This window comes from Porites lutea, chromosome 2, assembly GCF_958299795.1.
Source record: "Porites lutea chromosome 2, jaPorLute2.1, whole genome shotgun sequence".
NCBI lineage: Eukaryota > Metazoa > Cnidaria > Anthozoa > Scleractinia > Poritidae > Porites > Porites lutea.
In genome coordinates this window covers 26,999,631-27,013,003 of record NC_133202.1, presented here as the reverse complement: position 1 = coordinate 27,013,003, position 13,373 = coordinate 26,999,631, and the positions used below count along the sequence as shown (strand labels likewise).

The 13,373-nt window shown below is 40.1% G+C and overlaps 1 long non-coding RNA gene across 1 annotated transcript; it reads right to left on the bottom strand.

Annotated features, from left to right (window-relative positions):
- Window positions 1–490: 490 nt before the first annotated feature.
- LOC140927159 (uncharacterized) lies at window positions 491–1,957 on the bottom strand. The gene is made up of 3 exons (XR_012164535.1): window positions 1,756–1,957; window positions 1,140–1,284; window positions 491–628 (listed from the first exon to the last, which is right to left on the bottom strand). It is a non-coding gene; the product is annotated as an uncharacterized lncRNA (long non-coding RNA).
- Between the last annotated feature and the right edge of the window lie 11,416 nt (window positions 1,958–13,373).

Genomic DNA, 13,373 nt, shown 5'->3' with positions numbered 1-13,373 from the left:
TAAATGCTTAGAAAACCCAACTAACGGACCAGAGGCCAAACACTAAAGGCCGTGCTTGAACTGCCGAAACAATGGCGATCTTCACTCACTGCCTAGCAACCTCTTCTTGCACAAAAACCTAGCCTTATACCCGCCATAAAAAAGGCAGTGTTGGACCATTGTCACAGTCTACATGGACTTATGTAACAATTCTACCTTATTTCCTCTTTGGTACTGAATTTTTCATTGCGGCATTTTGCGAACAAAAGCTTCATAGTTACAAACAAATTCATATACAGAAAGTCTCAAATAACTACGGCTCGTAGCCTTTAGTTTTATAAAGCTTCCATTTAATTGGCTATAGTGCGACCTTTACTAAAAGGGAAAGTAGAAATTTGGTGTGGTATTATAGATATGAATTAAAGCTTAGCCGGCAACTCTGCGGCAGACAGTGAAACTCATGATGTGTTCTCTTACTTCCATTCTCGAATTAACATTCGAATCAACCAGGTGATGATATTGAAAATGTAAGGAACAGCGAGGTACAAAGCCGTGCAGCAATAATCAGTCACCAAGATAATTGTCATCACATCAAACGTGTCCTGCCAGGTCCAGTGTAACATTGTGGTTACAACTCTCGTCAAATACACTAGAAAGAGGTTGAGCGATAGTAAGAAATTTTTAATAACACGCGCAATCAATAAAACACATGCACGGTACAATAACGAACAACAGGTTTAAAAAATTAATTTACAAACTGTGCGGTCTGTTCACTTTCTTCTATTCCTACAATAACTCCGTTAGTTGCAAAAGTTAATTTTCTCGAGAAAAGTCAAGAAAGACATTGCGAGAATCAAACCTGTTTATCTCAGATAATAATTTGGTTTGTTATCACATTGTTAATTTTTTTCGTGTTAAGCATCGCAGTATGGACGAAAATAGCTTCGTAATTAAGCAACAAATAAACAAATAAAACTAAGATTTACCAGTCACTTTCAAGCTGCTTTCGTCTCAGAAAGTGATCGATCAATACATTATTTCACTCTGTTCAAAAAAGAAATATGCTGGGAGAGGTTCATATAATCAATGTTTTTAGAATAAGGAGCAGAAAAGTGATGGTAGATTGTTAGCGGTAAAGGAGATTGCATCAAAGTACTAACAATTTGTGAGATTGCGAGCCTTTTCCTGAGTTTCATTTGACCTGATCCAGCGCATGGATGCCACGCCCTTGTTCCACAGCTTTGTAGTAAACCACTGTGATTCAGCTAAGCGTCTGGCAGCTTTCGTTGTGCAAAACGACGTTTCCTAAGTAAAAAAGGAAGATATATTCGATTCAAGAATAAACTATAACCTTAAATAGATTATTCCTTGAGTGTATATTACTTTGAGTAAAATTCATCGTAACGTTGAACAATTTTGGCCGAGTCGCCCCAGGTTAGTCCTCATTCCGAGTTCACTCTAAAACAAGGCAAAGATCGGAATTGCAATTGTAATTATTACAAAAATTGTCTTGACCAGAATGTCTAGTTTAACATTAGTCATTTCTATCGTTGCAAATCTCGATATGACGGTGAAAAGCTGCGTTCAGATCGAGCAAAAACACTAACAGCAACAAATCATTATAATCAAACTTAGGTGGTATTTATTTCCTCGGTTAAAAGATTTGAAGTTACAATGCAAAGGTTTTTTGACAATTTATTAAAGGAAAAACTTGCAGGGATTTTCGTATATATCCTCAGTGTAATGCAATATAACAAACGACAAAAAAATACTTACCGGGCCAGTTTGATTTATCTCTGACATGCATATCTCAAACACGTTGACTGGTACATCTGCCAGTCGCTGATACTGTGGTCGTTTTGCCGTTTGCCGGGGAACACTGCTGGGCTTACGCAAGCCAACAGACACCAAACCTCTGTTCCACAGCCTTACAATGAACCAGCTTGAGTCTACTGATGGACTAGATTCTTTGGCACAAATTTCCTTTATCAAAAGAAAGAAGCACAATTAACTGAAAGAAAATTCAAAAAATACTAAATCTGTATATGTAAAAATATAAAGAGCCAGGCCTGCCCAATGGAAAAAACTGAAAACAGAAAATCGTATCTCTTCTTTCTCCATGTTTTACGGATAACGAACTGTTATTTCCGAGACAGCCGGGGCTCTTAAAGTTAGCGAAACCCTACTATCTCTGCAAGCTTTTCAAGGTATCTTAGTATAAGGGATGACTTGTTTCATACAAAGGTCTCGAGTGGGACACACATCTAGATCTCTGTACATCTTTTGCTTCTTTCTGCTAGAGGTTATAACGGGTCTAAAAATTAACAATTTTCAGAGTACGTTCATGGAATTATTTTTTTGGGAAAACTAATTGTTGGTGCCACAAATGTAGACCGCTCATTGCTAACTTTTGCACTCGCTTAAAGTCTTCCGTTACAAACACGTATCCTGTTCAAGTCACTAAATGAATATAAATACGGGAATTGCATACGCTGAAAACAGACCCTGAAAACCATACCCTGTTCCGTAGTACATACCTGTTTAGGCCATATTAAGGGTACCCCCTCCCCTTAGATGAAAGTATCACTTACCGGACCAGTTGGTTTTGAGGCTTTTAGACACATCCTTGAGACATTAACTGGTGACACTTTTGCCGTCCATTTGTCTTGTTTTCTCGTCATTGTTGTCGCCTGGAGAGATACGGCGCTGGATTTCATACCACATCCTACAATATCAGCGCAATGATTCCATATCCTTGTTGGAAGCGAAGAGGTTTCAGTTAAGCGGCTAACAGCCTTCCTTGTGCAGCGTTTTGTTTCCTAAGAATTTGATATAAAATGAAAATTGTAGACAGAAAACTTATAATGAGTAAACACGAGAAATACACAGTAAGAAATAGATATTAAAAAGACGAACCACAAAATACCGTAGGAAATACAATACGGGGTTGTTGAAGGTTTTTATAATTAGAATTCAAAATTTAAACATTTTTTAGATTTTTTGTTGAATATTTGATTTTGGCCCCGAAATGTGAACGAGATTGAGAACCGGGCCCTTGGACCAATAGTACACGCGCAAGCGCTTGTGGGATTGGGGAATATAATAATCATTGTATCTGGTAGAGAGAAGCCCTGTGAATTGCATGTGGTGCTAAACTCGGCACTATCGAGATACTCCCTCGATCTTGTGGCAAGAGGGGCTCTTGCGGTGAATTTGTTACTAAAATCCTAGCTCTAATAAATCAAAGACATTTCCAGACTATTGGTCCACTGGTAGGTCAAATCAATGCTCGAAACACCGGACCCCAGTATATCAAGACTTATACTTTGTTGCTTACCAGGCCACTTTGATTCAAACCAGTGAGGCAAATCACAGACTCATCTATGACTTGTTTGGTCATCCACCTACTCTGGGATTTCTTCGCAACTGAACCTCGTAGGAATAAAATATCTTGGTATGGGGTAGCCAGGAAAGGTAAATCGTTAATATGTCCTTCAAGGTGTTCCTGTTCAATCCTGCACACTCCACTGTGAACCTTTTTCAACGGGGAAGCACCAGTTTGATCTTGATTAGATGAAATAAGTGTACCAATGACCATTTTAACATTATCACTGTGTTCATCTGCTTTCTCTGAGCGATTGGTTGTTTGGTTTTTTGTGTCAACCAAATCTGACAAGGTTTCATTTCTCAAGGTAGATTGAGGTTCATCCAGAAGAGCAAAGGTTCCAATCTCAGTGTCCTTCTGCTGCAATGCAAGCCCGTTTGCCTTGGGATGAGGTTTCTCAATAAAATACGTTTCCAATGCAGACGAAAATTCATCATCCTCACGGTTAAGGCTCGTAACGGTATCATGGCCCGAGTCAGAGTCGCCAAGAAACATAACGTCATCGTTTTCTTGTCTGTTTGATGAACGGATTTCAGGGTGAAAACCAGAGAAGGGCGAGGAAGTAAATTTTGGAAGTTCAGATGATTCATCCTTACTTAGTTCTTCACTGTCAGAATGACCCATAAATATCACGATTGGTTCACGGCGTTTATTTTCGTTGATTTCATTCACCTCCCTTTCAGCCTTGCTAGACGACGCGGTAACATTAGCATCTCTGTTCTCCAGGCTTGTAGCTGGCAGGGTTGTGTTAACTTTACCGTCCTCAGACTTCTTAGAAAGAGACTTGCTGCCAGACTTGCTGTCAATCAGTGTCATCACCTGAATACTGGAAGCCACCGGGCAAGTTGTCGGATCCTTATCAGTTATGTCCATGAACATGCTGTAATTCACAATCTAAAAGGACGATAAGAATGTGAAGAATGTATCGTTAAGCCCTAATTGTCCACGTTACGCTTTTGTTTTTACTTAATTAGCCTGCGTGACAGGCGCCAATTTTTATTTAAAATGGATGCTGGGCTTAAACCTTGGGAACTAAGGGGCGAGCTTATTCGCTATTTTCACATAGACCATAATGCACCTTGTTTACCCCCCAAAATATTGCATAACCATTGCTTCCAATTTTTCCTGGGTGTAACAGTCGTCCCATGAGAAATCAAAACTGATTTGGGGCGAGAGGGGGTTAAACAACGTGCATTATGGTCTATGTGAAAATGGTGAATAAACGAAAGTTTACATATACTAATGAAGCCCGACTTCACGCTTCTGCAGCGTCTTCCTTAAAGAATTGCAGGCCAGTCCGACGAGTCTGGAAAGGCGAGTAGAATCTCAAAAGTTTGGCTACATTTTTAAGCCTTTGGGTATCTGCTATTTTAGCCTTAATTATAACTATAATAAAATTTGGCTGCAATTAATCGGCCATTTACAACCCTGTTTTCAGCATCAATAGGACACTTGCGCAATCCCAACTATTAACGCTTACTGTCCAATACAATTTGGTAGTGAAATGTTTTTGGTGGAAAATTCGTTCCTTAATTAAAATATATATGATTATGTTGCTTCTAATTCCTTGCGCTGACACGAAATGCTATCCGGTAGAGTGGGAAGACGGTGAACACCTATGCCGCGATTTGTAACTCTCCGACTTTAAGGATCGGCGGGGCGCAGTTTCGCTCCGTTAAGGTGATGTTACACGGGACGATTTTTAGTACAACACAGCGTTGCAATGCTGGAACAATATTGCAACCATTCGAGACAATGTTGCAACAATGTTGCAACGCTGTGTTGCGCTAAAAGTCGTCGTTGCGAATCGTCTCGTATAAAATCGCCTTTACAGAAACAGGGCCGAAATCACCGTTTGTATCAGTGTGAACAGAAGCCTTGTCCAGTATGGTTTTCGCGCCGGCGCAAAAGCTATCCGGTATTAATAGTAATGTGGACATTAAAGCCAAACTTACGCCGTCTGTCGGACAAGTAGAATCCGATGCAGTAACTGTCCTGTGAGCAAATGCGTCTGAGTTTATGTCCTTCGGCCACTCGATACCAATGTATAGCCATTTCAAAACCCAGTCCACGGCATTTAAGAAACTGTTCCACGCTGGTGCTAACCATGTGGAGTTGTTTCCTGCCGCATCTCGCCGGAAGGCCATGGTTGTTCGTGGCGGTTGGTTTGTGTCAACCATATCTATTTGTTGTTCCTCGTCCATTTCCGTCTGCAGAAAAGAGAGACAAACCGTCATTGACTTATATTAGCCTAATAACAGCCTACCTTTTGCGTTTCCCCTCGCAAAATTATATCTGTCTCGGAACGAGCGCTAATATTTTATCAAAACGATTGCAACTTTGTTGAAAGCCGTCGTTTACGTTGTGAAACACTAGCACCGTTTGCTTTTCTTTTTATATTGCACTTCTTTACTTTGCTCTATACTTACTTCATTTGCAAAGGTTTTTCCAGGCAAATAAGCTGTTGTAAAACAGCTGATTTTCCGGTTAACTGAGTTAACCGTCACGGAGACAAGCATATCAATCGACGTCAGGTGAACTTCAATTACAGCGCTCTTGCTTCCAAAGTCTTCAACAACGGTGAAGCGTCGATGGAACGGTTCTTCAGCGACGTTGACTCCTGCATTAGGATGCAATCGAAAGCGCATAAATATATTAAATTCATTTAAAGCGCTCAAATGCGGCTGATCAGTATAAACCGAGTGAAGGTATGTGCTAATACTTAAATTGAGGCTTAAAATCCTACGTCTACAACTAAAATTACAACAAAGCTGTTAAAAAAGCTTTGAAAAGTGTTTTTAAACTTTGTGAAAACAAATAACGGAACTTGACGTCGTAAGTAACTTCGATTGCGCGCGCCAGAATCGCTTTCGATCCATAGAAACAAGTAACCAAGGAAACAAATTATCTAAGCAAATAACAGTTTTTTCAACTGGTTAAGGCCAAGAAGATGGCATTTCACGACAACCAGATAAATTAAATCCTAAACAAATTAAAGAAGCTCTAAGACTTTTGAATAAAATGTTGGCGCAGTGGTTTTATAACTTAAAGGCAAAAGCAAAGTTAGTCTTTTCTGAGAAAATAACGATTTTCGCGCGTGACCTGTACTGTTGCTACAAGCTTACGCCATCGAGGAAAATAACGCGAAGAGAGCAGATGTGAAAATAACACAAGTTTTACCTTTCTCGCTGACATTTCCCGAAGCAGTCGAAGTTCCTAACACTGTTAGGAGGAAACTTATGAAGAATAAAAACGTTTTCATTTTGTCAAAAATGACTTTTCTCTTTCCAAAGCGCAACACGACTAAACTCGTTTAGCGACATGGAACGATTAAAAACCAGACGTCATAAAGACAAAATAGAACGTTTTCCTGCGCGCGTAAAGTTTATGGAACACTCCTTTATCCTTCTATATAAAGCACTACATTGACAACAATTGCAGCTGTTCATTTTGTTAATAACAATGGCACGTAAAACGCTACTCTAAAGGCTACATTTAAGCTAGAGTTGATTTTTCCGGATTCGTCCAAGAGCATGGAAACTTCAGATACCGGATTCGTTTTATAGTTTACACGCAGATCCCCAACGCGGGGCACTAACTGACCTCATCTGGCCTAAGTGGGCTTGTATCGCTGCATGAACAGGGTATGGTTTTCTTTCAGAATCGTGAGTCTACGAATTAGGGTAATAAAATAAGGTCTCTTTCGAACAGGGTCAGTTGCAAAATGAACGTTTTTTGTCTTTAACAGGGTCATAGTTTGAAGGCGCGCCTCGGCGACACACCTCCACCAAAATGTTCCTTGAGTGCCCGCAGTCCCCACAACAGAGGGTCTCAATGGCAGTAGACCTGCACAGTTCTAAACCTCTTATTATCAGTGGTCCCCTTTAATCTGCACTTCCATTGTTTTCAGGGATAGGGGCATTGTTTTGTGAGAATCCCTATTGTTTTCCCAGCTAATCAAAAACAATCTTTCAAATAGGTGCGGGATCCCCCCTCAATGGGGTGGTAGCTTTGACGGTTGACGGTTAATTTTTTACCAATTTTGACTGTTGACGCGAGTTAAATTTTAAAACTTTTAACAGTTGACGGTTATTGATTCCAAGATTAGAGATTCTTTAGGAGCCACTGAATCCCGTGAAGATCAGCTGAAATAATGAGATTTGAAATACAGTCAAACCTCGTAAAGCGGACACTGGGGAGACATAGAAAGTGTTCATATTAACGGGGTATCCGTATTTAGCGGGTCAAAACACCTTTTATTTGAAAAAAATACCCGGCGGGCACTTCCTTATAAGAGGCTAATGGGGACCGGATGTGTCGCTGGATATGGTCGCATTTTCACGACAGGGATTGACTATAATGGGGTCGCATTTTCAATAGAGTTACTAGAATGGGGTCCCAAGTTCTCGATTTTTGGGCTAAGAAAGTTCTTCATGCATATTTGCGGTTAGAAAACGTACCAGAATGTTTGTAATCTAGGTGAAAAAAAGTGAGGTTATCTTCATTCAATTTAAAAAATGGCTCAATTTATTTTAGGATGACGGTAGATACACAAATAGAAAGTGACTAAGTTGGAATCCCGAAAATTACATATCATTGTTTGCCCACAAGTGACTAAGATGGGGTCTACAGTTGGCCACAGAATGGACCATAATGGGATAGGGGCTCAGATAGCGGCACATACCCAGCAAAAATTAACCCAAGTATCCCCCTCCGGGACAAAATAATAATGAAGTACGGTTAAGTTCCCATACTAGCGACCCTCGTTACTTTCGGGGTGTCGTTACTCTCGGGGAGTAGTTATTTTTGGGGACCAAAAACCAACATCAACGTCGATGGTCTACCGGACTACCGAATGGGTGAATCAGCCGATGTAGAGGAAATCGAATTCTTCTGTCACTCGGGGCGAGGAAAGCTAAACTCAGCGCTTTTAGTCCATGACAGAAAAATGCGTTTCATGCAGTCAGGAGATCTCCTGATGATGGGCTCTTGTCATTGTGCAGTATACAGAAGTTTCAGTTTTAACCGTTAAGAAACGTTCCTGTTCTTGATATGAGCGTTTACATCAGTGTGCCATCTGTGAACTGACGTCAACGACGAATGATAGTTTCAGACATGCCATGTTTTCCTTGTTGTAAAGTTCCTTTTCGTGATAAATTTGTAAATGCACGAAGATCAGTTAGTAATTGAAAAAACTTAGTCTCGATACTCTTTGGAGACTCACTACTTTCGGGGAGTCGCAACTTTCAGGGGCTCGCTAATTTCGGGATTTATTAGAAGTCAGAAACTTTTGACGTTACTTTCGGGGCGTCGTAACTTTCGGGGGGTCACTACTACGGGAACTTTACGGTAATAAAACAGAACATTAGCATCGTTAAATTAAACATCCACTTCAGAAACAAAGCCGGCGTTCCTCGGCTTAAATCCAGGGAAAGACTCAAAAATATTTCATCTATACATTAAACCTCATGCATAATTAAATCATTTGATACCAAAATTAGTCTGAAATTGACGTCCACAAATCATCCTATTCAATAGTACTGTAGCGTTGGGAATATCGACACACTGTCGACAGGCTGTAAGCAGCAGGCTCTTTTACCTTCAAAAACTTAGGAAAGGTCTATCGGTACAACACACTTGATAATTAAGGTGACTCGACCCAGTTTTTTGGGGGGGGTACCATCCTACTTTGAAGCTCTCTGGTATCCCCACCTTTACTTTTATCGTAAGTCTAAGACATAGAATGGATAACATATAGATCAATCTACAATATAACATAAAATTTTTGTGTCCACATTAGAGAGGTTAGTCTTTTTGGTGAGAATCAGTTGATCGGGCAAGAAATAATTGTCCTTTGTCTGTATAAAGGGGTGTCCGTATTAAGCAGGTTGAATTTTGAGGAAATGTAATGGCTTCCTTTCCCCAGGGACAAAGAAAACTGTCAGTAAAATGCTGACAGAAGAGAACACCCACAATGAAGGGCTTCCAAGCCTCAAAAGTTGCTTGCCCTCCGATCCAGGCGTCTGGACATGTTCCACTGGAAAACGATGTGAGGGGGGATAAACAAAGTACACAGCTAAAGTGACTTGACGATTAAGCCGGCAACAAGGGATGAGTGTGTACTCAATAAGACCTTTCCTGTCACGATCCGAATATGAGACTATGTTTGCATGAGAAACTTTGCAGGGGCGGATCTAGGGGGAGAATGCAGGGGGTGCGCACCCCCCCCCCCCCCCCCCCTGAGATGACCTACGGTTTTCTAATACAACTGGTATACTGCAAAAAAAGAAAAACTATGTGGTTTATTGGTGTTGAAGTAGAGCAAGAGACGAGGCACCCCGTCCTAAAAAAAATCCTGGATCCGCCCCTGCTTTGCTCCCTTCAAGGATTTTCGAACATCTAAAAACTTGTATAATTGCCCATTTTTAACGGATTTTTACCCTAAAAAGGTCAACTAGAATTTTCGGGATCCCATTTTCTGGCTGAAATTTTCGCAAAGGTAAGTTTTGGTCCCTATAATTTTCGGACCACTGGACTTTCAGGTTGGAAATCCGAACAGATGAAAAATTTTTAGGGGATAAAAATATGCCTATATCTACCGTTTGAATACTAAAATACGTTCAACAATGCTATGTTTAAATGGTTTTGAACTATATTCTCGTTGGATGCCTCTGATTAGAGGGATGTACAGTTCTGGCTCTTGTCAGAATGGGTCATGATGCTTATTCGGCGGGAGTGTTATTGCTCTGTGCCATTCATGTACCATTTTGTGCTGTTGCATCTTTTTGTATGTCTATAACTACCTTGTGGTGTTATAGTACAGTTATTTGTGTAAGATTGTTTGATACTGTCATCTTCTCTGGTTTTTATTTTATTTATGGTTTAACTGGACATTTAACCAGGAATATTATGTCAATGCCTCAATACTGCACCAAGAACATATTTTTAACAAGCTTGAATATTTGTTTTTACCAGTATATAGATTTTGACAGCTTTTAATAAAAGAGTTTGTCACAAGGAACATGACGAAATAATTGTGTGGTTGTTGGTTGTTGTTAGTTTTGAACAAACCCCTTAACTCATACCTGAGCCTTTAACATTTCCAAACCACTTGTCATAGAACACAGCCCTCTGCCCAAGTTATGACGTCAAATACGGTTAGAACAATACTTGCATTTATGCCTTTAAACTCAAACCGCCCCAGAGAATTGGACCATTCCATTGGAAACAAGGTAATCTTTAAAATCTTTCCTTGAAAGTCAAGGAATATAATCCATTACAATCCTTATAATCCATTGAATAATTTTCGCGCGATTTTATTGGCTATTTTGGGTCACGTGGTAGCAAATCAGGCAATACACCCTGTCCACATCGATATTTGGCCTACAAATTTGTGGTGGCAAGAAAGCGTTACAAATTCAGCAAAGTGAGTTTCTTTTCAGTTTTTATATTCTTTCAGGGTTATGGGCTCCTGATTCTTTGTAGTTTCAAATGGAACAAATCTTTTGCGAGGTCCTGACACTACTATGGCGGCAAGAATTAAGTTCTTATGTCTTCATTTTCCAAGCAAATTTGAGTGGTCCCCCCACTGAATCCTTTCAAAGTTTTTAGCGATCCCCCAGCTTTTGGGTTCTCAGTTACGACTGATGCCCCCTTTTTTCTCCCAAAAATCAAGTGATCCCCCCCAGGCAATAAATAATGACCGGTCCTGCTGAGAAATTCCGTTTTAATATTTTTTTCCAGTAAAATATCTTATGTATGTGCATATCTACTCTTTTTTGCTGCTACCCGTAGTACATTCAAGGTTTTTCCAAATACTTATTTTCTCTGGCATTCTTTCGGTCACTGCAGCTGTTTCATCAAACAGAAATTCGATACTTACAGTTTTGGATGTCAGTCGCGGCGTAACACATATTACTCACAATATTAAGTGCAATAAATATGTCTTTGAATTTCCAATATTTGCTCGACTTTTTTGACTTTGACATATAGCTGACAGCTCTTTGAGAAAATTCCATCCAGCTAAATTGCTGCCCTCAATCTTTATCTTTTATAGCATAATATTCTGCTCTGGGTATTGTTATTCATGACATGTAAATAAGGAATGGGGAATCGCTCTGGCTTGGGACAAGCCCAAACCAGACGAAGAGTCTGAAGGATGCACTCCAAAAACCGGATTCCTAGCGGTATGGGAGGGCGGGTAGCTAGATCAAGGAGCGTAGAGTACAAGGGGTAAGCCCAACGTTAACGTGGTCCTTTATATTCATATTTTACATGTCTCCAGGGCATATTATTAATATATGCAAATGACTTTGCATAGTGTAATATTCTGCCCTGGGTGTTGTTATTCATGAAATGCAAATAAGGAATGGGGAATTGCTCTGGCTTTCCCCAAGCCCCGCGCTGACTTTTGCGACAGTCAGACCAAGCACGCACCCAGTGCGAATACGCTGCTGTTGCCTCCGATAGAGAGGTTAGATTACAGCGAGGAGACAAAAACTTAACTACTATGCATGCTGCATTCAGTCTTTGTCAGGAAAAGTTATTAAGATCTAACTCCATCTGTTGGCCTCTTTCCCATCCTTATCGGAAGCATGACAAACAAATTATACTGACTCATGCAGGGAGCTTACTTCCGGCCCAATCCATTAAATAATTTAGATACTAAAGAAGGAGATAACCCGGTTGTGTTACTAGAATACTGGAGAGAACCCCTCCAGATTATTAAGGCGCATGTAGGTTGTGCCGATGCCACAATCTAAATCTGGCTGCGCTGCAGCTCTTGCTGGATTTACCACCTGTTTTAGCTTAATATAATGTAGGGCTGTCCTCCTGTTTTCCCGGCCAACATGATCCATAATCTCATGCAAGGAGACCCCAGCAAGAGCTAACGAAATCCCCGCACCTCTCCGAAAACCATGAAGGGTAAAACGATCACTGGTTACATGTAATTTATCTCGTACAAATTCTGCATTTGTATACTCATTTAATCTAGCCTAGGCTGCCTGTGGCTCTAGAGCCTTAAAAGAAATTTTCCCCCTTTTTTTACAGAACGAAAGAGATACCCTGACTGTAATTCTATTCTGAGGAGCCTACAAATATTGAAATACAATTTCAGACTTTTAACGGGGCATATAACTGCGTTTTCACCCCTTCTAAGGCCACTCCTCCTTTCTTTTTCGTTTGGCGTCGAATGTGTTTCCTGACGTTGGATCGGTCGGTCGGATTGACAAAAAATCAAAAAAATCACAGTGAGTCTCGGAATAGGAGGCCCTGGTACCCTAAAATACTGCAAAAAATGTTCCTCTTTTTTTTTCCTGTTTTTCCGCTCTATGCTGTTACCATGTTCATTTTTCAGATTAAAAGAATTATTTCAAGTGAAAAAATTCGTTTGGCGTCGAATGTGTTTCCTGATGTTGGATCGGTCGGTCGGATTGAAAAAAAAAAAGGTCACCGTGAGTCTCGGAATAGGAGGCCCTGGTACCCTAATATACTGCCAAAAATGTTCCTCTTTAGTTTCTGTTTTTCCGCTCTATGCTGTTACCATGCTCATTTTTCAGATTAAAAGAATTATTTCAAGTGAAAAATGGTTTAGCTACGTCGTTACTTTTTTTTTTTTTTTGAAAATGCCAAAAATTTGGGTCGATCGGACGACACTAAACGGAGAAAAAAAAGAGGATGGCCTAAAAGCAAAATCATTACGCACGATCATAAAGATTTAGTCCAAATATGGTTGATCAAAAATCCTGACTTGTCTGGAAAGAGCAGGATATCAACCGCTTTCAAGCCTAACAAATCAACTGCCCGATCTGCTGCGAAAAACAGGGACTTCAAGACAGCTTGATCCCTCGCGAGGATATAAATCATAGATCTTTCACAGGCAGCCCAAACTCTGTAGGATTTTGTTGGACTTTGAATTTATAAGAGAATGTATGAAAATAAACAAAGTACGTCTTAAATTCCAGTTTTGGACAAAAATAGAAATAAAAATCACTTACCTTGTGTTTGT